The sequence below is a fragment of the Balaenoptera acutorostrata genome, chromosome 11, assembly GCF_949987535.1.
Source record: "Balaenoptera acutorostrata chromosome 11, mBalAcu1.1, whole genome shotgun sequence".
In the NCBI taxonomy this organism is placed as follows: domain Eukaryota; kingdom Metazoa; phylum Chordata; class Mammalia; order Artiodactyla; family Balaenopteridae; genus Balaenoptera; species Balaenoptera acutorostrata.
In genome coordinates, this window is record NC_080074.1 from 79,434,559 (window position 1) to 79,461,857 (window position 27,299).

At 37.4% G+C, this 27,299-nt stretch overlaps 1 protein-coding gene across 7 annotated transcripts in view; it reads right to left on the reverse strand.

Moving 5' to 3' along the window:
* Nucleotides 1-27,299, reverse strand: part of DNM1L (dynamin 1 like) — a 62,882-nt gene that overhangs the window by 32,778 nt on the left and 2,805 nt on the right. The gene's annotated exons all lie outside the window — the stretch shown is intronic.

Here is a 27,299-nt window from a genome sequence, read left to right on the forward strand (position 1 = left end):
ATTTGCTATTTTTTTCAACTTTGTAATTCATATTTTTCTGTAACAGAATATGTTTTCCTTACTGTATTTTTTCTTAGTCAAAACTAGTACATCTTCTAATTTCATACTTTCTACAAAAGCAAAAACCCTAAACTCATCTACTGTATCAGAAAGGGTCTACAGGAAACAGATGGCCCATTCAAGCTAGAATAATTTAAGGAGAGTTTAGTTACAAGTGGACTATTTACAAAGTTTTGGAAGAGGGGGATCACAAGGGATAGTGCAATAACGTGGGCTGGTAATGACAGAGCAGCTCTTATTCACTCACAAGCTCCAAAAGATGGATGAGAACTTTCAGAGAGCCAGCCTAAGGCACCTACACATAGGAAGTAAGCCAAGGGAATAAATACCCAGACTTTAGTCTCCTCCTTTCTCTAAGTCCTGCCAAGGCTCCCCATTTCCAAACCGAATAGGCAGAGAACATAGGGCCCCATTCCTGTTGTCCAGAAAGGTCCCCTATGATGGAGAAAAGTAATGCTGAGTGGATAAGGAGGGTCAAATTTAAGGTTATGTGGCACATCCGGTTCTGCTAGGTTTTGGAGTCCAGGTTTACCCCTCTCATAAGTAAAATGGGTGCTTCCCCCATTTCTTTTCTGTACTCTAAAATAATCTAAACAACACGGAAGGGGGACCTTCAAGATGGCGGAGGAGTAAGACATAGAGATCAGCTTCCTCCCCACAAATACATCAAAAATACATCTACACGTGGAACAACTCCTATACAACACCTACCGAATGCTGGCAGAAGACCTCAGACTTCCCAAAAGGCAAGAAAATCCCCACATAACTGGCCATGTAGCTGAGAGGGTCTTGGTGCCCCAGCCTGGTGTCAGGCCTGAGCCTCCGAGGTGGGAGACCGAGTTCAGGACATTGGACCAACAGAGACCACCCAGCCCCATGTAATATCAATCTGTGAGAGCTCTCCCAGAGATCTCTGTCTCAAAGCAAAGACCCAGCTCCACCCAACGGCCAGCAAGCTCCAATGCTGGACACCCCATGACAAACAACTAGCAAGACAAGAACACAACCCCACCCATTAGCACAGAGGCTGCCTAAAATCATACTAAGTTCACAGACACCCCAAAACGCACCACCAGACACGGCCCTGCCCAACAGAAAGACAAGATCCAGCCCCACCCACCAGAACACAGGCACCAGTCCCCTCCACCAGGAAGCCTACACAACCCACTGAACCAACCTCACCCACTGGGGGCAGACACCAAACACAATGGGAACTACGAACCTGCAGCCTACGATAAGGAGACCACAAACACAGTAAGCTAAGCAAAATGAGAAGACAGAGAAACACAGAGCAGATGAAGGAGCAAGGTAAAAACCCACCAGACCAAACAAAGGAAGAGGAAATAGGCACTCTACCTAAAAATGAATTCAGAGAATGATGGTAAATATATCCAAAATCTTGGAAATAGAATGGAGAAAATAAAAGAAACGTTTAACAAGGACCTAGAAGAACTAAAGAGCAAACAAACAATGATGAACAACACAATAAATGGAATTGAAAATTCTCTAGAAGTAATCAATAGCAGAATAACTGAGGCAGAAGAACAGATAAGTGACCAGGAAAATTAAACAGTGGAAATAACTACCTCAGAGCAGAATAAAAAAAAAAAGAATGAAAAGAATCGAGGACAGTCTCAGACACCTCTGGGACAACATTAAACGCACCAACATTCAAATTATAGGGGTCCCAGAAGAAGAAGAGAAAAAGAAAGGGTCTGAGAAAATATTTGAAGAGATTTTAGTGGAAAACTTCCCTAACATGGGAAAGGAAATAGTCAATCAAGTTCAAGAAGCAGAGAGAGTCCCATACAGGATAAATCCCAGGAGAAACACACCAAGACACATATTAATCAAACTATCAAAAATTAGATACAAAGAAAAAATATTAAAAGCAGCAAGGGAAAAGCAACAAATAACATACAAGGGAATCCCCATAAGGTTAAAAGCTGATCTTTCAACAGAAACTCTGCAAGCCAGAAGGGAGTGAAAGGACATATTTAAAGTGATGAAAGGGAAAAACCTACAACCAAGGTTACTCCACCCAGCAAGGATCTCGTTCAGATTCGACGGAGAAATTAAAAACCTTACAGACAAGCAAAAGTTAAGAGAATTCAGCACCACCAAACCAGCTTTACAACAAATGCTAAAGGAACTTCTCTAAGTGGGAAACACAAGAAAAGGAAAAGACCAACAATTACAAACCCAAAACAATTAAGAAAATGGTAATAGGAACATACATATTGATAATTACTTTTAATGTAAATGGATTAAATGCTCCAACCAAAAGACACAGATTGGCTAAACAGATACAAAAACAAGACCTGTATATATGCTGTCTACAAGAGACCCACTTCAGACCTAGGGACATATACAGACTGAAAGTGAGAGGATGGAAAAAGATATTTCATGCAAATGGAAATCAAAAGAAAGCTGGAGGGGGCTTCCCTGGTGGCGCAGCGGTTGGGAGTTTGCCTGCCAATGCAGGGGATACGGGTTCGGGCCCTGGTCTGGGAAGATCCCACGTGCCGTGGAGCGACTAGGCCCGTGAGCCACAACTACAGAGCCTGCGCATCTGGAGCCTGTGCTCCGCAACAAGAGAGGTCGAGACAGTGAGAGGCCCGAGCACCGCGATGAAGAGTAGCCCCCACTTGCCGCTACTAGAGAAAGCCCTCGCACAGAAACGAAGATCCAACACAGCCAAAAATAAATATAAAGAAAGAAATTGACACTTTACTTTAAAAAAAAAAAAAAAAAGCTGGAGTAGCAATTCTCATATCAGACAAAATACACTTTAAAATAAAGACTATTGGGCTTCCCTGGTGGTGCAGTGGTTGAGAATCTGCCTGCCAATGCAGGGGACACGGGTTCGACCCCTGGTCCAGGAAGATCTCACATGCCGCGGAGAGGCTGGGCCCGTGAGGCACAATTACTGAGCCTGCGCATCTGGAGCCTGTACTCCGCAACAGGAGAGGCCACGATAGTGAGAGGCCCGCGCACCGTGATGAAGAGTGGCCCCCACTTGCCACGACTGGAAAAAGCCCTCGCACAGAAACGAAGACCCAACACAGCCATAAATAAAAATAAATAAATAAATAAATAAATAAAATAAAATAAAATAAAGACTATTACAAGAGACAAAGAATGACACTACATAATAATCAAGGGATCAATCCAAAAAGAAGATATAACAACTGTAAAAATTTATGCACCCGACATAGGAGCACCTCAATACATAATGCAAATGCTAACAGCCACAAAACGGGAAATCGACAGTAACACAATCATAGTAGGGGCCTTTAACACCCCACTTTCACCAATGGACAGATCAACCAAAATGAAAATAAATAAGGGAACACAAGCTTTAAATGATACATTAAACAAGATGGACTTAATTGATATTTATAAGACATTCCATCCAAAACCAACAGAATACACTTTCTTCTCAAGTGCTCATGGAACATTCTCCAGACTAGATCATATCTTGGGTCACAAATGAAGCCTTGGTAAATTTAAGAAAAATGAAATCATATCAAGTGTCTTTTCCAACAACAACGCTATGAGACTATATATCAATTACGGGAAAAAACTTTAAAAAAACCAAACACATGGAGGCTAAACAATACACTACTTAATAACCAAGAGAGCACTGAAGAAAGAAAACAGGAAACCAAAACATACCTACAAACAAATGACAACGAAAACACGATGATCCAAAACCTATGGGATGCAGCAAAAGCAGTTCTAAGTGGGAAGTTTATAGCAATACAATCCTATCTCAAGAAACAAGAAAAATCTCAAATAAACCACCTAATCTTACACCTAAAGCAATTAGAGAAAGAAGAACAAAAAAACCCAAAGTTAGCAGAAGGAAAGAAATCATAAAGATCAGATCAGAAATTAATGAAAAACAAACGAAGGAAACAATAGCAAAGATCAATAAAACTAAAAGCTGGTTCTTTGAGAAGATAAACAAAATTGATCAACCATTAGCCACACTCATCAAGAAGGGAGAAGACTCAAATCAACAGAATTAGAAATGAAAATGGAAAAGTAACAAGAGACACTACAGAAATACAAAGGATCATGAGAGATTACAAGCAACTATATGCCAATAAAATGGACAACCTGGAAGAAATGGACAAATTCTTAGAAAAGCACAACCTTCCGAGACTGAACCAGGAATAAATACAAAATATAAACAGACCAATCACAAGCACTGAAATTGAAACTGAGATTAAAAATCTCCCAACAGGGCTTCGCTGGTGGCGCAGTGGGTGAGAATCTGCCTGCTAATGCAGGGGACACGGGTTCGAGCCCTGGTCTGGGAAGATCCCACATGCCGTGGAGCAACTGGGCCCGTGAGCCACAACTACTGAGCCTGTGCATCTGGAGCCTGTGCCCCGCAATGGGAGGGGCCGCAACAGTGAAAGGCCCGCGCACCGCGATGAAGAGCGGCCCCCGCCCCGCGATGAAGAGTGGTCTCCACTTGCCGCAACTAGAGAAAGCCCTTGCACAAAATGAAGACCCAACACAGCCAAAAATAAATAAATAAATAAATAAATAAAGTAGCTATTAATAATAAAAAAAAAAAATCTCCCAACAAACAGAAGCCCAGGACCTGATGGCTTCACAGGTGAATTCTATCAAACATTTCGAGAAGAACTAACACCTATCCTTCTCAAACTCTTCCAAAAAATTGCAGAGCAAGGAACACTCCCAAACTCATTCTATCAGGTATCAGGATGAGGCCACTATCATCCTGATACCAAAACCAGACAAAGATGTCACAAAAAAAGAACAGTACAGGCCAGTATCACTGATGAACACGAAGGCAAACATCCTCAACAAAACACTAGCAAACAGAATCCAACAGCACATTAAAAGAATCACACACCATGATCAAGTGGGGTTTATCCCAGGAATGCAAGGATTCTTCAATATACGCAAATCAATCAATGCAATACACCATATTAACAAATTGAAGGATAAAAACCATATGATAATCTCAATAGATGCAGAAAAACCTTTCAAAAAAATTCAGCACCCACTTATGATAAAAACTCTCCAGAAAGTAGGCATACAGGGAAACTACCTCAACATAATAAAGGCCATATATGACAAAACCACAGCCAACATCATCCTCAGTGGTGAAAACCTGAAACCATTTCCTCTAAGATCAGGAATAAGAGATGGTTGCCCACTCTCACCACTATTATTCAACATAGTTTTGGAAGTTTTAGCCATGGCAATCAGAGAAGAAAAAGAAATAAAAAGAATCCAAATCAGAAAAGAAGAAGTAAAACTGTCACTGTTTGCAGATGACATGATACTTATACATAGAGAATCCTAAAGATGTCACCAGAAAACTACTAGAGCTAATCAATGAATTTGGTAAAGTAGCAGGATACAAAATTAATGCACAGAAATCTCTTGCATTCCTATACACTAACAATGAAAAATCTGAAAAAGAAATTAAGGAAATACTCCCATTTACCATTGCAACAAAAAGAATAAAATACATAGGAATAAACCTACTAAGGAGACAAAAGACCTGTATGCAGAAAAGTATAACACACTGATGAAAGAAATTAAAGACGATACAAACAGATGGAGAGATATACCATGTTTTTGGATTGGAAAAATCAACATTGTAAAAATGACTATACTACCCAAAGCAATCTACAGATTCAATGCATTCCCCATCTAACTACGAATGGCATTTTTCACAGAACTAGAACAAAAAATTTCACAATTTGTATGGAAACACAAAAGACCCCGAATAGCCAAAGCAATCTTGAGAAAGAAAGACACAGCTGGAGGAATCAGGCTCCCTGACTTCAGACTATACTACAAAGCTACAGTAATCAAGACAGTATGGTACTGGCACAAAAACAGAAATACAGATCAATGAACAGGATAGAAAGCCCAGAGTTAAACCCATGCACATATGGTCATCTTATCTTTAATAAAGGAGGCAAGAATATACAATGGAGAAAAGACAGCCTCTTCAATAAGTGGAGCTGGGAAAACTGGACAGCTACATGTAAAAGAATGAAATTAGAACACTCCCTAACACCATACACAAAAATAAACTCAAAATGGATTAAAGATCTAAATGTAAGGCCAGACACTTAGAGGAAACTCTAAGAGGAAAACATAGGCAGGACACTCTACGACATAAATCACAGCAAGATCCTTTTTGACCCACCTCCTAGAGAAATGGAAATAAAAACAAAACTAAACAAATGGGACCTAATGAAACTTAAAAGCTTTTGCACAGCAAAAGAAACCATAAACAGGACAAAACGATGACCCTCACAAGGGCAGAAAATATTTGCAAACGAAGCAACTGACAAAGGATTAATCTCCAAAATATACAAGCAGCTCATGCAGCTCAATAAAAAAAAAAAAAAAAAACCCCAATCCAAAAATGGGCAGAGGAGCTAAACAGACATTTCTCCAAAGAAGATATACAGATTGCCAACAAACACATGAAGGATGCTCAACATCACTAATCATTAGAGAAATGCAAATCAAAACTAGAATGAGGTATCACCTCACACCAGTCAGAATGGCTGTCATCAAAAAATCTACAAACGATAAATGCTGGAGAGGGTGTGGAGAAAAGGGAGCCCTCTTGCACTGTTGGTGGGAATGTAAATTGATACAGTCACTATAGAGAACAGTATGGAGGCTCCTTAAAAAACTAAAAATAGAACTACCATATGACCCAGCAATCTCACTACTGGGTATATACCCTGAGAAAACCATAATTCAAAAAGAGACATGTACCACAGTGTTCACTGCAGCACTGTTTACAATAGCCAGGACATGAGAGCAACCTAAGTGTCCATCAACAGATGAATGGATAAAGAAGATGTGGCACATATATGCAATGGAATATTACTCAGCCATAAAAAGAAACAAAATTGAGTTATTTGTAGTGAGGTGGATGGACTTAGAGTCTGTCATACAGAGTGAAGTAAGTCAGAAAGAGAAAAACAAGTACCGTATGCTAACACATATATATGGAGTCTAGAAAAAAAAAATGGTTCTGAAGAACCTAGGGTCAGGGTAGGAATAAAGACGCAGACATAGAGAATGGACTTGAGGGCACAGGGAGGGGGAAGGGTAAGCTGGAACGAAGTGAGAGAGTGGCACTAACATAGCTAGTGGGAAGCAGCCGCATAGCACAGGGAGATCAGCTCCGTGCTTTGTGACCTCCTAGAGGGGTGGGATAGGGAGGGTAGGAGGGAGACGCAAGAGGGAGGAGATATGGGGTATATGTATATGTGTACTGATTCACTTAGTTATAAAGCAGAAACTAACACACCATTGTAAAGCAATTGTACTCCAATAAAGATGTTAAAAAATAAATAAAAATTAAAAAGAGACCTGTACCACAATGTTCATTGCAGCACTATTTACAATACCCAGGACATGGAGGCAACCTAAGTGTCCATTGACAGATGAAGGGATATAGAAGATGTGGTACATATATACAATGGAATATTACTCAGCCATAAAAAGAAATGGTTATTTGTAGTGAGGTGGATGGACCTAGAGTCTGTCATACAGAGTGAAGTAAGTCAGAAAGAGAAAAATACTGTATGCTAATACACATATATGGAATCTAAAAAAAACAGGGTTCTGATGAACCTAGGGGCAAGACAGGAATAAAGATGCAGACGTAGAGAATGGACTTGAGTACACAGGGAGGGGGAGGGGTAAGCTGGGACGAAGTGAGAGAGTAGCACTGACATATATACACTACCAAATGTAAAATAGATAGCTAGTGAGAAGCAGCTGCATCACACAGGGAGATCAGCTAGGTGTTTTGTGACCACCTAGAGGGGTGGGATAGGGAGGGTGGGAGGGAGACGCAAGAGGGCGGGGATATGGGGATATATGTATACATATAGCTGATTCACTTTGTTATACAGCAGAAACTAATACAACATTGTAAAGCAATTATATTCCAATAAAGATGTTAAAAAAAAAACCCGGAAATTTCCTGTTCTTTATGTGTTTGATTAAAAATCTATCCACAAAAGTCAAGTAATTCTCCTGGATTTTCAAATTTATAAGCATAACTACTTATAATATTCTTAGAAATTGTTCACTTTTCTTATTTCTAGTATTTTATCTTTTTCCCCCCATTTAAAAAAAAAATTTTTTTTAATTGGGGTATAGTTGCTTTAAAATGTTGTGCTAGCTCCTGCTGCACAGCAAAGTGAACCAGCCATATGTATACACATATCCCCTCCTTTTTGGATTTCCTTCCCATTTAGGTCACCACAGAGCACTGAGTAGAGTTCCCCATGCTATACAGCAGGTCCTCATTAGTTATTTTATACCTAAGTGTATATATATGTCAATCCCAATCTCCCAAGTCATCCCACCCACCCCTCCCTTTTCCCCCTGGTGTCCACACGTTTGTTCTCTACATCTATGTCTCTATTTTGGCTTTGCAAATAGGTTCATCTGCACCACTTTTATAGATTCCACATATATGCATTAATATATGATATTTGTTTTTCTCTTTCTGGCTTACTTCAATCTATATGAAAGTCTCTAGGTCCTCTAATATTTTACCTTTATGTTCTTTTTTCAGACCAGATTTCCCAATTGACTATTATATTGATTTTATTGGTCAAATCTGTATTTTATTTTATTATTTTTTTTATATAAAGTAGATACTACTTTGTCTACTTCTTTTCTTCCTTTTTTTTTTTTAAACTTTGGGTTTATTTATTTGTTTATTTATGGCTGTGTTGGGTCTTCGTTTCTGTGCGAGGGCTTTCTCTAGTTGTAGCAAGTGGGGGGCACTCTTCATCGTGGTGCACAGGCCTCTCATTATCGCGGCCTCTCTTGTTGCGGAGCACAGGCTCCAGATGCGCAGGCTCAGTAATTGTGGCTCACGGGCCTAGTTGCTCTGCGGCATGTGGGATCTTCCCGGACCAGGGCTCGAACCCGTGTCCCCTGCATTGGCAGGCAGATTCTCAACCACTGCGCCACCAGGGAAGCCCTAATCTGTATTTTATTGATTTCATTTTGTAATTATTTATTTTTAATACTGTTAATTTCTTCTTGCTGGATTTGTTTTCTGGGGAAGAGGGTTATTTGGCCCATCCACCCTACACACACACATACATCTCTCAATAGGAGTCATCTCTATCTTCATTCTTCTATACTGAGAATCTTGGTTCTCAAGGACACAGTTTGTGGCCGAATTAAAAGAAAACACTCATTTGCTTTTTATTTCACATTACACAGTCTCCAAATCATAATACCAATACTACCACCACCAATATGATTATTGAAGATAGTTTTTAAAATATTTTGCACATGATTCCTCTATTCTCCTTCTCATCTGTTTACAGACCATACTTCCTCCTTTTTTTAACCCTCACTAAGTCTTGGTTCTACAAGTATGTGTATAGTACTAACTGTCAGTTCTTATATTAATGTCTCTCTAGTCATTTTGATTCTCTTCCTGAAGATTCCTCAGGAAGAGCCAATGGGAACAATATTCTTCAGTTCTAGCACACTGATAACAGTCTGTGACTTTTATACTTGAAAATCAGTTTGGTTATATGTAAAATATTGGGCTCATGCTTTCTTGAGTATCTTAAATATGGAATTCCATAATAAATTGTGTCTTTTCTCATAAATTCTCTCATAATAAGAATAGATCTTCTCTCATAAATTTTTACTGTTGAAAAATATAATAATCTGATTTTCCTTCCCTGATTTTGCTTAGAAGCCTGAAGAATTTTTATTTTTCCTTTAAAGTTCAATAATTTTACTAGACTGTGTCTTAGTGTTGGTCTTGCTGTGTCAATGTTCTCAGGCATGTGCTGAGCTCTTTCAAAATGGAGTTCCAAGTCTGTTTTTAATTCAGTTAAATTGTAAGTTTTAGTATCTGTTCTGCTCCCTTGCCATCATTTTTTTCTTCTTTGGGGATTCCTATTATACATATGTTGGATCTCCCCTGCCTGTTTTCAATATGTCAATTTCTATCAAATTCTTTTTACAGCTCCTTTTTATCCCGTCTTTAAAAATGTCTTCCTCCTTTTCAACACCTTTCTCTTTCAAAGGTATTATCTGTTATGTTTATATGCCCTGGTGTTTTCCTTCTAATTTGTCATTTCTAAAATAAATTTTCTTTCAATTCTAATATTTCACAAAGTTCTACCACCTAGCATTTAAAAATTTTTTTTCTTATGCAAACTTGTTTTTTTTTTTTTTAGAAATGCCTTGTTCTGATAATGTCTTTTGTCTTAATATCTAATGGTTTTCATCTGTTCTGTGGACGTCTTTCTGGTGTGCTTTCATTGTCTATAGGAATGCTATTTGGAGTCCCATTTTTCTTCAGATACTTTGTAAACTTTTGACAACAATCATTTCATATTGTTGATATTTAAATGAAGTTCATTTTCCTGAAGTTTCAGAAGGAGTTTTGGCCTAGAATAGCTATTCTAACTTCACTCTAAAACTCTCTCTTGTTCTTGTACCGTGTTTGAAAATAAAGTTCTTTGTTTTCTGAGATATCTTGATTCTGTTCCTCTCCACCACTTTTATCTGGACCTTCTCTTTTCTTTGTATTCTTCAGGGGATGCTTAATTGTATTGTCAGTTCCTTCTCAAGTGCAGATTGGTCCTGGAAGGCAGCTTTGGTTGGTTTTAGAAGTTTCAAGGTCCTCCAGTCCCTTAAGGCTTTATAAAAGACCTCTTTCACTCACCCATTATCATTGTGTGCAAAACCCCTCTCAGTTTCAGCTGGCCCTCCAGGCTTTCCAGTGATTGCCTTTTGGCTATTTTTCAATTCTCACATTCATTTGAAGTTCCACTGCTTCCTTCTTCTTCCTTCATAGACAATAATACACAGGTCTTGGAGCTGTTAGTGGTCTATCCCCAAACTACTGGTGTTTGAGCATTTGTAGAGAGAAACATGCTCAACTAATTTTCTTGTAAATGTTGTTCATGGATTTTGGGTTTTCCTATTTTATTTGTTCTGTTTTTATGGGAAAGTCAAACAGGGATTAGGAAACTATTCTACCACTGCTGTCATCTTCCCAGAATCCCCAATACAGAAATTTAACCCACTTTGAAATACTTAGACTAATGTTTAGTTTTATATAAGTTTTTAAATATTATTCAGTCATAAAAAGGAATAAAGTACTGATACATGCTATAATATGGATGAACCGCAGAAACATTATACTAAGTGAAAGAAGTCAGTCACAAAAGACCACATATTATTTGACCCTGTTTACATGAAAAGTCCAGAACAAGCAAGAAAGTAGATTAAGTGGCTGCCTAACATTGGGGGCAGAGGAGAGCAGGGAGTGACTGCTAATGGATACAAGCTTTCCTTTTGGGATGATACAATATATAATTAGATTATGGTGATGGTTGCACAACTCTATGGACATGCTAAAAAACATTTAACTATACATTTCACAAATTCCAAAACAATTATAAACAAATGTTAAAAATCATGACTTTATACATTAGAGAACATAAGAATACTTTCATGACGTTGAGACAGAAAGTACAAACTAGAGAAGAAAAGATTGTTAATTCAACTACAGCAAAATTAAAATTTATTTTACTCATACAAAATAATTGGGGGAAAATATTTCTTTTTTTTTAAATTTTTTATTTTATTTTTTGGCTGCATTGGGTCTTCCTTGCTGTGCACGGGCTTTCTCTCTAGTTGCAGTGAGCAGGGGCTACTCTTCGTTGTGGTGCATGGGCTTCTCATTGCAGTGGCATCTCTTGTTGCAGAGCATGGACTCTAGAGTGTGCAGGCTTCAGTAGATGCAGCACGTGGGCTCAGTAGTTGTGGCTCATGGGCTCTAGAGCGCAGGCTCAGTAGTTGTGGTGCATGGGCTTAGTTGCTCTGCAGCATGTGGGATCTTCCCAGACCAGGGTTCGAACCCGTGTCCCCTGCATTGGCAGGTGGATTCCCAACCACTGCACCACCAGGGAAGCCCCGATAATTGGGGGAAAATATTTCTGACTCATGTAACTGACAAAGAATTAACAACCAAAATGTAAAAGTGACTCCTACAAATCATTAAGAAAAAGATGAATACTATAATAGAATATCATTTACAGAGATATGAACAGAAACTCACAACAGAACCACAAAGAGCCAAGAAATAAGTTGCTCCAACTTATTAGTAATCGGGGAACTGCAATAAAAATGACAATGAAGTACCATAAATTTAAAATGTGACAATACAAAGTATAGGTATAAACAAATAAACAAACTCCACTCTGTACATGGGAATGTAAATGGTTACAAACATTCTGAGGAGCAAGTAGGAATATCAAGTAAAAATGAAAATACATATACCCTACAGTCTAGTAATTCCACTACTTGATACTTTAGAGAAATTCTCAAACGTGTACAATGAAGCATTCATAGGAATGTTTCCAGCACTGTTGTTTACTAAAACTGCTATAGCAAACAAGGGCAAACACTCAAATGTTCCTCAAGGAGAGGAGAAATTTTGATATATTCATATACTAGATTACAGCAGTATAAGTGAGCAAACTAGGAATATATATGTGTATGTATGGGTAAATCTCACATGTATGATTGTGTAAAAATAACACTGAAGAGGAATATATACTATTTGACATCACTTATTTCAGGTAAGTGTAAAACATGTGAAACAATATATATTACTTATGTTATCTACATATGTACTATATGTAAAATGAAATGCATAGGCGTGATAAACACTAAATTCAGGAAATTGGTTATGTCTCTGTGGGAAGAAGGAAATTTCATCTAGATAGTTAATATTTTTTTTCTTAAACTGGGAAGTAGATTAAATTGTGTCCTAATATTATCCTTTGTACCTTTTCGATGTTTTCAATATTTCAAAATAATTTTTAATGCCTCAAATGTGGTACGGGATTTCATATTGATGAGGTATTTAAAGAAGCTCCATTTCCACCACCCTCCCATACCCTAAGAAGACACTTGGTATAGCCACACACAGCTTGGATATAGGTTACAGACTAGTCCCTTTGTCCACCCTGGCCTTCTGTACAAGTGATCTATACTAGCTTAAATGTCCAACTCTGCTAGAAAGTTCAAAGTACTATATTCAAGCTACAACAGAGATCTGGAAGCAATTCAGGTAATATTTCAATTTTATTTCACAATATCTTGGATGGGAAATGAAGGAATTTTTTTTTTAATTTTTCTGTTCTCTCTTGTTCAGTATGTTTCACTGCATTTAAATAATGGTTATAGTATAGATGGATACAGAATTTTATAATCACAATTAATTCCCCTAAGAACTCTAAATTTTAAATATTTCTCCATGGCATCTAACACTTACTGTTGCAGATTGAAAGTCTGATGCCAGTCTGATTCTCTTTCCCTTTTAGGAAATCTTTCTTTCCTCCTTCCTTCTATTTTGACATTTGGAGAATTCTGGGGTTTTGTAAAAGTTTGGATTTCAGAAATTTACCCAGGGTATGTCAATCCTTTCAATATTTGTGCCCAGCAATTGAAATCTGAAGATGTGGGGGACTTCGGCTTACTGTTTGATTATTCTTTGTCCATCCAAGTGTTCTTTCTCAATCAACTATGACAAGGATTTTGGCTCTCTTAGCTCTCACCATCAAGTCTCTCATCTCTAATAAATTTCATAACATACGGTTTTGATTTGTCTTTTAATAGAATTCCTCAAGTTGTTTTTTCTATTTCATAAATTAGGCTTTCAACAATGTCAGTGTGACTGTTGTTCCCCATCACCCCCACCCACTATGCTGTTTTGTTCTTCCTTCTTAAATATGTCACAAAAAATACTTTTTGAATTTCTCTCCTAAATTCTGTATTAACCTCATTTTGTTACTGTGATTATCTACCTTAGTCTCCTCCTTTATGGCTACTGATTTTCAGTTAGTTGTACGCTTTTATGTATCTACATATAGGTTTTTTTAAGACGGGTTATTGTGGACTGAACTGCATCTCTCCAAAATTTGTATGATGAAGCTCTAACCCCCTTAGAAGGTGTACCTCATACCTCAATATGTGACCATATTTGGAGACAATCTTCAAATAGGTGATTAAGTTAAAACAAGGCGATTAGGGTGGGCCCTAATCCAATCTGACTGGTGTCCTTACTAAAAAAGAAAATTTTGGTACAACAGAGAGACATTAGGGATGTGACACAGAGATGAAAGAGCATGTGAGGACACAGAGAGAAAGCAGCCATCTGCAAGCCAAGAAGAGAGGCCTCAAAAGAAACCAAACCTGCCTACATCTTGATATTGGACTTCTAGTCTCCAGAACTGTAAGAAAATAAATTTCTGTTGCTTCTGTGCACATGTTGTTTATGTGCCACCCAGTCTTGTGTGGTATTTTGTTATGGCAGCCCTAGCAAACTAACAAACATGGGTTACAAACTTAACTGCCCCCACAAACAAAGCAGATAACCTGAATGGGTAAATCAACTCAGACTTCAGTCAAAATGACATCAGATTGTATTCTTCTGACATTCTGTTTGCGTATTAAAAATATAAGATCTCACATCTCACAAAATAAAAGAATGTCTCTCAGGAATAGTAAAAATATAAGAATATTTCCCAGATAGTCTTTAACTTTCCCTTTTCATAGAAACATGGAAACATGTTAACGTTTCATTGCCCTCTTCAAACTATAAAAAAGAGCAACACATATATTATGATAAGGAAGGAAGGCTAACTAAATACAGCCTGACCCATCTAAAGCAGGCATTTTTCAAATCCATTGTAAATGTGGGTGTAGTATTATCAGATTTTCTGATTTTTTTAAAGGAAAAACCAGAAACCTGGCCCTTTCCATTAAATCCACCAATTTTTAAACATTGGCAACTCTTCCTTTTTTTTTTTTTTTTAAACATATTGTGTGTATCAGTTCCAATCAAGATGGCAACATAGGAGGATCCTGAACTCACCTCCTACCATGGACACACAGAATTTACAGCTAGAAATGGAACAATTCCCTCTGAAAGAAACTAAAAAATTAGCTGAGCAACTCATACATATCAGGCAAATGACAAAAAACCATATCAAAACAGGCTGGAGAGGCTAAGACACAATCTCACCATAAACCTCAACCCACGTGTAGTGACCCACAATTGCGAGGGAACTCACAACACCTGCAAGACTTGGAGAGGTGGCTGTTTATTCTAACGCATACAAACCAACACAGAGAGTCAAGGAAAATAAAGAAACAGAGGAATATATTCCAAACAAAAGAACAAGGTAAAAGTTCAGGAAAAAACTTTAATGAAAGGGAGATAATATATCTGATAAAGTTCAAATTAACAGTCATAAAAATGCTAAACAAGCTCAAAAAAGTGAATGAACAAAGAGAGACTTTCAACAGAAAGAAAATACAAGAAAGTACCAAACAGAGGTTCAACAGCAGACTACATGAAGCAAAGGGTCAGTGAACTTGAAGAGAGGGCACTGTACTCATCTAATCAGCAGTAAAAAGACAGTTTAAGGGACTTATAGGACAACATCAAGTGGACCAACATTCACATTATAGGAGTTTCAGAAGGAGAAAAAGAGAAAGGGGTAGAAAACTTATTTGAAGAAATAACGGCTGAAAATGTCCCTAACCCAGGGAAAATAACATTCAGATCCAGGAAGTTCAGAGAGTTCCAAAAAAGATGAACCCAAAGAGACCCACACCATTTATAATTAAAAAGTCAAAAGTTAAAGACAAGGAGAGAATTTTAAAAGAAACAGCAGAAAAACAACTTGTTATGTATAAGGAAAATCCCCCATAAAATCATCAGCAGATTTTTGGATAGAAACATTGCAGTCCAGAAGGGAATGACTGGCATGACATATTCAAAGTGCTGAAAGAAAAAAAAATGCCAACCAAGAAATCTCTACCCAGAAAAGTTGTCCTTCACTATGGAAGGAGAGATAAGAGTTTTCCAGACAAGCAAAAGCTTGTCATCACCACTAGACTAGCCTTACAGGAAATGTTAAAGGGATTCCTTTAAGCTGAAACGAAAGACAGCTAATTAGTAACAAGGAAACATTAAACTATAAACTTCACTAGTAAAGATAAATATGTAGGGCTTCCCTGGTGGCACAGTGGTTGAGAATCTGCCTGCCAATGAAGGGGACACGGGTTCGAGCCCTGGTCTGGGAAGATCCCACATGCTGCGGAGCAACTGGGCCCGTGAGCCACAATTACTGAGCCTGCGCATCTGGAGCCTGTGCTCTGCAACAAGAGAGGCCGTGATAGTGAGAGGCCCGCACACCGCGATGAAGAGTGGCCCCCGCTTGCTGCAACTAGAGAAAGCCCTCACACAGAAACGAAGACCCAACACAGCCAAAAATAAATAAATAAATAAATAAATAAGATAAATATGTAGTAAAATTCAGAATAATCTAACATAAAGATGGTAGGTTAATCACTTATAAATCTAGTATGAAGAGTAAAAGACAAAAGTAGTAAAAATAATTATAACTGCAGTACTTGTTAATAGATACATAAGATTAGAAAGATGAAAGTTAAAACATCAAAAACATAAAATGTGCAAGGTAGGGGAGTAAAATGTAGAGCTTTAGAATGCACTGTACTGATGTTATCAACTTAAAATATACTGTTATAAATAAAGGCTGGTTTAAGTAAGCCTCATGGTAACCATGAACCAAAAACCTATAGTAGAAATGTAAAAGATAAAGAAAAGGAATCTAAAAATACCACTACAGAAAATCATCAAATCACAAAGAAAAAGAATAAGAGGAGAAAAAAACAAAGGAGTTACACAACAGCCAGAAAAAAATTAACAAAGTGGCAATAAGCATTTACATACCTATCAAAAATTACTTCAACTGTAAATGGGCTAAATTCTCCAAATAAAAGATATAGAGTACCCTGAAAGGATTAAAAAAAAAAAAAAAAACAAGAGCCAACTCTACACAGCCTACAAGAGACTCACTTCAAATGTAAGGAAACACACACACTGAAAGTGAAAGGATGGAAAAAGCTATTCCCATTCAAATGGAAACCAAAGAAAGCTGGGGTGGCCATACTTACATCAGACAAAATAGACTTTAAAACAAAGACTACATTAAGAGAAAAAAAGGAATTATATAATGATAAAGGGGTCAATCTAACAAGAGGATATAACATTTGCAAATATTTGTGCATGCAATATAGGAGCACAAAATATATAAAGCAAATATTAACAGGCATGTAAGGAGAAGTACACAGCAATACAATAAGAGTAGGGAACCTTCATAGATCATACAGATAGAAAATCAATCAACATTGGCCTTAAATGACATGTTAGACCAGATGGACTATACATATACAGAACATTCCACCCAAAAGCAACAGAGTACACATTCTTCTCAAGCACACATGGAACATTCTTCAGGATACATCACATGTTAGGCCACAGGACAAGTCTTAATAAATTTAAGAAAACTGAAATCGTATAAAGCACCTTTTCCAACCATCATGGTATGAAATTAGAAATCAATTATAAGAAGAAAACTGGAAAATTCATGGGACTAAACAGTATGCTACTGAACAACCAATGGATGAAAGAAGAAGTCAAAACAGAAATCAAAAAATATCTTGAGACAAATGAAAATAGAAAAACCACATACCAGAACTTATGGAATGCAGCAAAAGTAGTTTTTAGAGGGAAGTTCACAGCAATAAATGTCTACATGTTGAAACAAGAAAGATCTCAAATAAAGAAACTAACTTTACACCTCTAGGAACTATTAAAAAACAAACAAAGCAAGCCCAAAGTTAGTAGTAAAGGAAGGATATATCAAAGATCAGATCAGATAATAATGAGATAGAGACTAAAAAAAAACAAACAATTAGAAAAGATCACTGAAACTAAGAGCTGGTTCTTTAAAATGATAAAATGGACATACATTTAGCTAGACTCACCAAGGAAAACAGAGGATTCAAATAAATAAAATGAGAAATGAAAGAGAGGTCACAACGGATACCACAAAAATACAAAAGATCATGAGAAACTAGCATGAAAAATTATACACCAAAAAGTTGGACAAAATAGACAAATTCCTATCATACAACCTACCAAGGCTGATTCATGAAGAAAAAGAAAATCTAAACATACCAATTACTAGCAAGGAGACTGAATCAGTAATTAAAACCACCCAACAAACAACAGTCTAGGAGCAGACAACTTCACCGGTGAATCCAAACACTCAAAGAAGAATTAACACCACTCCTTCCCAAACTCTTCCAAAAAAGAAGAGGAGGGAACAATTCCAAACTCATTTTACAAGGCCAGCATTACCCTGATACCAAAACCAGACAAGGACACAACAAGAAAATTACAGGCCGATATCCCTCACGAACATAGGTGCAAAAATCCTCAACAAAATTATAGCAAACTGAATTCAACAATACATTAAAAGGATCACACACCATGATCGAGTGGGATTTATTCCAGGTATGCAAGGATGACTCAACATCTGCAAATGAATGTTATACATCACATTAACAAAATGAAGGGGACTTCCCTGGCGGCACACTGGTTAAGAATCCACCTGCCAATGCAGGGGACACGGGTTCAATCCCTTGTCCAGGAAGATACCACATGCCGCGGAGCAACTAAGCCTGTGCACCACAACTACTGAGCCTGTGCTCTAGAGTCCGTGAGCCACAACTACTGAGCCCACATGCCACAACAACTGAAACCCATGCGCCTAGAGACTGTGCTCATCAACAAGAAAAGCCACTGCAATGAGAAGCCCATGCACCTCAATGAAGAGTAGCCCCCGCTCGCCTCAACTAGAGAAAGCCCGCGTGCAGCAGTGAAGACCCAATGCAGCCAAAAAAAACAAACAAACAAAATGAAGGATACAAATCAGATGATTATCTTAATAGATGCAGGAAATTCATTTGACAAAATTCAACATCCATTCATGATAAAAAAAAAAACTCTCAACAAAGTGAGTAAAAGAGGGAACATACCTCAACATGATAAAGGCCACATATGACAAGCCCACAACTACTCAATGGTGAAAAGCTGAAAGCTTTTCCTCTAAGATTAGAAAAAAGACAAGGGTGCCCACTCCTGCCACTTCTATTCAACATAATATTGGAAGTTCTAGCCAGAGCATTAGGTAAGAAAAAGAAAAGGCATCTAAGTCAGAAAGGAAAAGTAAAACTGTTACTATTTGCCAATAACATGATATTATGTGTAGAAAACCCTAAAGACTCCACAAAAAAAACTGTTAGAACTAATCAACGAATTCAGTAAAGTTGTAGGATACAAAATCAATATGCAAAAGTAGGTTGTGTTTCTATACCGTAATAACAAACTATCAGAAAGAGAAATTAAGAAAATGATCCCATTTAGATTGCATCAAAAGAATAAAATACCTAAGAATAAATTTAACCAAGAAGGTTAACCAAGACCTGTACACTGAAAACTATAGAATACTGATGAAAGAAATTGAAGACACAAATAAATGGAAAGGTATTCTGTGCTCATGGATTGAAAGAATCAAGATTGTTAAAATGTCCATACTAACCAAAGCAATCTACAAATTCAATACAATGCCTATCAAAATTCCAATGGCATTTTTCAAAGAAACAGAGCAAATAATCCTAAAATTTGTATGGAACCACATAAATAAATAAATAGCCAAAGCAATCGTGAGAACAAAGAACAAAGCTAGAGGCAACATGCTTCCTGATTTCAAACTGTTAAAAAGCTATAATAATATGGGAGTTCCCTGGTGGCCTAGTGGTTAGGATTCTGGGCTTTCACTGCCATGGCCCGGGTTCAATCCCTGGTCAGGCAATTGAGAGCCCACAAGCCACATGGCACGGCCAAGAAAAAACAAGCTAATAGTATGGTACTGGCATAAAAACAGACACATAGACCAATGGAACAGAGAGCTCAGAAATAAACCTACGCATATAGGGACAATTAATTTACAACAAAGAGGTCAAGAATATAAAATGGGGAAAGGACAGTCTCTTCAATAAATAGTGTTGGGAAACTGGACAGCCCACATGCAAAAGCATGATCTGGACCACTATCTTACACTATACCAAAAAAAAAAAAAAAAAAAGTCAGCTGAAAATGCGTTAAAAACTTGAATATAAGCCCCGAAAATATAAAACTCCTAGAAGACAAAAACATAGGTTGTAAGCTCCTTGACACTGGTTTGGGTGATGATTTTTTGGATTTGACACCAAATCAAAGCTAACTAAAGTAAAAATAAACAAGGGGGAGTACATCAAACTAAAAAGCTTCTGCACTGCAAAGAAAACCATCAACAAAGTGAAAAAGCAACCGATGGAATGGGAAAAAATATTTTCAAACCACTTATCCAATAAGGGGCTAACATACAAAATATACAAAGAACTCAGACAACTCAATAGCAAAAAACAAAAAACAACACACACACACACACACACACAAATAACCTGATTTAAAAATGAACTTAAGGGAATTCCCTGGTGGTCCAGTGGTTAGAACTCCCGGCTTTCACTGCCGAGGGCCCAGGTTTGATCCCTGGTCGGGGAACTTAAGATCCCACAAGCTGCACGGCCAAAATAAATAAATAAATAAAAATTAAAATAAAAATGAACTTAGGACCCAAGTAGCTATTTTTCCAAAGAAGACATACAAATGGCCAACAGGTACATGAAAAGATGCTCAACATCACTAATCACCCGGGAAATGCAAATCAAGGCCACAATGAGATATCACCTCACACCTGTTATAATGGCTATTACTAAAAAGACAAGAAATAAGTGTTGTTGAGGATGTGGAGGAAAGGAAACCCTCATACACTGTTGGTGGGAATGTATATTGGTGCAGCCACTATAAAAAACAGTATGGAGGTTCCTCTAAAAATTAAAAATAGAGCTACCATATGATCCAGCAATTCCACATCTGGGTATTTATTTGAAGGAAACAAAAACACTAAATTGAAAAGATATATGCATCCCTATGTTCACTGCAGCATTATTTCAAAAAGCCAAGAAATGGAAATAACCTAAAAGTCCACCAGTGGATGAATAAAGTAAATGTGGTGTGTACATCATGCACACACACACACACACACACACACACACACACAGGAATATCATTCAGCCATAAAAAAAGAAGGAAATCCTGCTATGTGCAACAACATAAATGGACCTTGCTAAGTAAAATAAGTCAGACAGAGAAAAGCAAATATCGCATGATCTCATTTATATGTGGAATCTAAAACAAAAACAAAACAAACAAACAGCAAAAAAAACAAACTCATAAATACAGAGAACAGACTGGTGGTTACCAGAGGTGGGGGGTGGGTGAAATGGGTAAAAGTGGCCAAAAGGTACAATCTTCCAGTTATAAAATAAGTCCTGGAGATGTAATATATAGCATAGTGACTATAGATAATAATACTGTGGTGTATATTTGAAAGTTACTAAGAGAGTAAATCTTAATAGTTCTCGTCATAAGAAAAAGAATTGTGGGACTTCCCTGGTGGTCCAGTGGTAAAGAATCCACCTTCTAACGCAGAGGATGTGGGTTCGATCCCTGGTCAGGGAACTAAGATCCCACATTCCACAGGTCAACTAAGCCCACACGCCACAACTACCAAGCTCACGCGTCTCAACTAGAGAGCCTGTGTGCCACAAACTACAGAGCTCACACACTATGGAACCCATGCACCACAACTATACAGCCCTCGTGCCCTGGAGCCTGTGCACCACACTAGAGAGAGAAAACCTGCACGCCACAACTAGAGAGAAGCCCGCGCACTGCAACCAAAAAAAAATTAAAATAAAAGAATTGTAACTATGTGTGGTGATGGACTACTAGACTTATTGGTACTCTAGACTTATTGGCATTCTAGACTTATTGTGGTGATTGTTTCCCAATGTTTAGACTTTTCAAATCATTATGTTATACAATTGAAACTAATATGTCAATTATATCACAATTTTAAAAAAATTTTATGTGTCAACACACATAGACCAAACAAAACATGTCTGTGCACTCCCAATTTTTACTTCAGTATTCTAAATGGCCATAGGTTTCTTCAACAATTGTTTAGATCAGTGCTTGTTTCTCCCTGGTGATTTAAACACTCCAGGTCTGCACTCTTTCCAGGAAGGTGAGTGGCTACAGCAGTTCCAAAGTGACAAAAATCACAGCCGGCATGCTCTGAAAATAGGGCTCTCTTGGCACTGCAACGTCTTCTGCTTTTTTCATCTCCACATACTCCCCAAATCAATTCAATATCCTGTTTATTTAGGGGCTAAAAATTTGTGTGTATGTTTTCAGTGTCATCTTTCAGTTTCTTCCAAATTGCACTGTACTGAGATTTATAGTGTTTTGAATTTAGATTTTGAGATGGAGCCTTAACGTTTTGTCATATTTTTAGCTCTTTGTGATACCTAACATCAACTGGGAGCAGGGAGTTGTATTCTTTTGATGCAATTGAAAATGGGATCATTGTAAATATTCATGAATGCCACATTAACCAAGGCTGATTCAGTTTTTCACTTCTAAATGTTTACTTTTCATTGTACAAAGCAGATCTCTCAATTATTTATTTTGATATTAATATAAGAGATAAAGATGTACATTTCCTAATTTTTTAACTTTTTATTTTGAAGTAGTTTTAGATTTATGGTTTCTTTAATATTTGTCTTTTTTTTTTTTAATTTATTTTATTTATTTATTTTTGGCTGCTTTGGGTCTTTGCTGCCACACACGGGCTTTCTCTAGTTGCGGCGAGCAGGGGCTACTCTTCGTTGTGGTGCGTGGACTTCTCATTGTGGTGGCTTCTTTTGTTGCGGAGCACGGGCTCTAGGCACATGGGCTCAGTAGTTGTGGCGCACAGGCTTAGCTGCTCCACGGCATGTGGGATCTTCCCAGACCAGGGATCGAACCCATGTCCCCTGTATATTAAGGGGCTAAAAATCTGTGTGTATTGGCAGGCGGATTCTTAACCACTGTGTCACCAGGGAAGTCCCTGTCTTATTTATTTTAAATAAAATATTTCTGAGTATCCTTAGAAATATTAACTTAACGGTATTTTAAATAAATAAACTAACAAGTTTTTACTACAGAGCTCAAACACTCCACCTACTGGCAAAATATACATCTAAAATTTAAACCACTTCAATTATTCAGGATCCAAACTTGCTAAAATGCTAGAGACCTAACAGTCCTTAGGGAGGAATTTTTTTTCTTGGTTATAAAATACAGGCCCAGTTCTATCTGGAACATAAATTAAAAGAGTGAGATCCGGATACCTGAAAAGCAAAAGTAATATCCATAAAAATCCCCACTTTTTCCATAAAAGCAGGAAAACATGGGGAAAGTGACATGAATCTACATATTAAAGAACTCAACTCCACCATGCAGGATAAACACAAAGAGATCAACATGGAGACAAATAATAATCAAACTGTTAAAAGACAAACACAAACACTGAAAGCAGCAAGGGAGAAGCAGAGAATCAATTCAAATACAAGAGATCCTCAATAAGACCAATAATAACACAATAGATTTCTCACCAGAAATCTTGGAAGCCAGAGGCAATAGCATGACTTATTTAAAGATCAGAAAGAAAAAAACCTATCAACCAAGAATTCTAGATCTGATTTAATATTTAGATAGCAATACTCCCCAAAGCAATGTACAGATTCAATACAATCCCTACCAAAATCCCAACAACCTGGTTTGCATAAATGGAAATACTAATTCTAAAACTGCTATGGAATGAATGGCAGGGGACTCCTAACTAAAAAAACAATCTTGAAAAAAAAGAACAAAGTTGGAAGACTCATACTTTCTGGTTTCAAAATATACCACAAAGCTACAGTAATCAAAACTGTGTGTGGTACTGGCATAAGAACAGACCTACAGACCAATGGAAAATAACTGAGAGTCCAGAAATAAACCTATACATCTATAGTCAACTGATTTTCAACAATAGAGCCAAGACCATTCAATGGGGGAAAGAATAGTCTCCAACAAATAGTCCTGGATCAACTGGACAGGCACATGGGAAAGAATGAAGATGAACCCCTACTTCATACCAAAGACAAAAATTTACCCAAAATGGATCAAAACCCTAAATGTAAGAGCTGAAACTAGAAGAAAACACAAAATAATAATAATAAATTTTCATGACCTTGGATTTGATAATGTGTTAGATATGATACCAAAATCACAAGCAACAAAGGAAGAAATAGATAAATTGGACTTTATCAAAATTTAAAACTTTTGTGCATCAAAGGACATGATCATGAAAGTAAAAAGACAACCTACAGAATGGGAGAAAATATGTGCAAATCATATACTGATAATGGTCTGGTATCCAAAATATATAAAAAACTCTTACAACTCAACAATAAAAAGACAAATAACCCCAACAAGCACCTAAAAAGATATTCACATAATTAGTCATTAGGGAAATACAAATCAAAATCATAATGAGATACCACTTCACACTTTCATGAGGATAGCTATAATAAAAAACACAATGACAAGTTTTGACAAGGATATAAAGAATTGGAACCCTAGTATGTTGCTGGGGGAATGTAAAATGGTACAGCCACTGTGAAAAAGTTTGGTGGTTCCTCAAAAAGTTAAACATAGAATTACCATATGACCCAGCATTTCACTTGTAGGTATATACCCAAAAGAACTGAAAAGAGGTATTCAAATACTTGTACACAAATATTCACAGCAGCACTACTCACAACAACCAAAATATAGAAACAATCCAAATATCCATCAATAGATGAATGATAAAACATGGTATGTATACACAATAGAATATTAGTCAGCAATTAAAAGGAAGTACTGATACATGCTACAATATGAATGAACCATGTTATACTAAGTGAAAGAAGTCAAACATAAATGGCCACATATTGTATGATTCTATTTCTATAAAATATCCAGAATAGGTAAATCTATAAAGAAGGAAAGAAGATTGGTGGTTGCCAGGGACTGGGGGGGAAAGGAGAATTACAAAATGACTGCTTAATGGATACAGAGTTTTCTTTGGGGGTGATGAAAATGTTTTGGACCTAGAAAGAGGTGGTGGTTGCACAACATTATGAATGTACTAAATGCCACGGAACTGTACACTTTAAAATGACTAATTTTTATGTTATATAAATTTCACCTCAGTGCTTTAAAAAAAATTTTTTTTAAGTAAGCAGCACATGATCTACACAGAGAAAACTAGTAAAAAAGAAAAGGAAAGGGAAAAACGTAAGTTTACTTAAGAGTACTCACAAGAAAACACTGAAGGAATGAAACTAAGATCAATATTTGGCACCAAATTACTAAACTTAATGAAGCCATCACCTCTACAAACACAAGACAAATGTAGGCATATCAGGCAGGAGAGAGCAAGATTTCAGAAGGAGCTAATAAAATGTAGATAACAGTGCTGCAGAATGCAGGAGGAGGGGATGTGTGTGTGTGGGCTTTTTTTAAAATAAAGAATTCCAGAATGATTTAGCACTTTCTAAAAAAGACAATAACAAGAGTTGGTGAGGGTGTATAGAAACTGAAACCCTCATATACCTGATAGAGGTTTGTAAAATGGTGCAGCCACTGTGGAAAAGTGTGCTGTTCTTTAAAAAGTTAAATAAGAGTTACCAAATGAACCAGCAATTCTACTCCTAGGTACAGATGACCCCTGAACAGCACAGGTGGTTAGAGGCACTGACTCCCGTGTGGTCAAAAATCTGCATATAATTATACAGATGGCCCTCTGGAGCCACAGTTCCACATCCACAGATTCAACCAACCACAGATCATGTAGTAGCGCAGTATTCATTGAAAAAAATCTTCATATAAGTGGGTAGTACTGTAGTATTTACTGAAAAATATCTGCATGTAAGTGGACCTGCGCAGTTCAAAAACATATTGCTCACGTGTCAACTATACCTATCCAAGAGAATTGAAAACATATGTTCACACAAAAACTTGTAAACGAATGTTCATGACAGCATCATTCAATATAGCTAAAAAGTGGAAATAACCCAAATGTCCATCAACTAATGAATGGATAAACAAACTGTGGCATATCTATACAAGGGAATATTATTCATCCATAAAAAGTAATGAAGTATTAATACATGCTACAACATGGATGATCCTAAAAAACAAAGCAAAAGAAGCCAGACACAAAAGGCCACATATTGTATGATTCCATTTATATGAAATGTCCAGAATAGGCAAATCCATAGAGACAGAAATCAGTGGTTGCCAGGGGGGAGGGGCGGTGGGGGGGGGCAAAATGGGGAGTGACTACTAATGGATATGGAGTTTCTTTCTGGGGTAATGAAAATGCTCTGGAATTAGACAGTGGCAATGGTTGCATAACCTTGTGAATATACTAAAAACCACTGAATTGAACACTTTATAATGTTGGGGTTTATGTTATATGAATTATATTTTAATTTTTTAAATGTTAAATTTGAACAGTTGGTTTGCAGATTGGTCATTTAAAATCCAAGATTCCTTTTCCTTCTGTATTTGTCTGAATTACTGAAAGTGGAGTGCAGAAATTACCAAAATAAAAGGCAAAGTGAAAAGCACAGGGCTTCCCTGCTGGCGCAGTGGTTAAGAATCCTCCTGCCAACGCAGGGGACACGGGTTCGAGCCCTAGTCCGGGAAGATCCCACATGCCACGGAGCAACTAAGCCTGTGCACCACAACTACTGAGGCTGCGCTCTAGAGCCCACAAGCCACACTACTGAGCCCGCACACCTAGAGCCCGTGCTCTGCAACAAGAGAAGCCACCACAATGAGAAGCCCAAGCACCACAACGAAGAGTAGCCCCCGCTTACCTCAACTAGAGAAAAGCCCGCGCGTAGCAACAAAGACCCAGTGCAGCCAAAAATAAAATAAATAAAATAAACAAATTTTTTTTTAAAAAAGCACAATACTAGCAGCACTGAGCCAGAGTCTCAGGTTAATGTCATCTGTATTGAGATTCCTATATTAGGTTGTGGTTTGGATTACATACCTGGAGGGCTCCCCCTTCCAGTTCTCAACTTAAGAAACAGTGATTAAATTTCCCAATTTGAGTCACAAATGTCATTGAAATCTTATCTCCTTCTCCACCTGCAAAGTACACCAAGGTCTAAAAGTATCAACCTTGTCTCTCCCCATTTTCTGTTCTTTCCACACAGAGGATCTCGGCTAGAGAAAA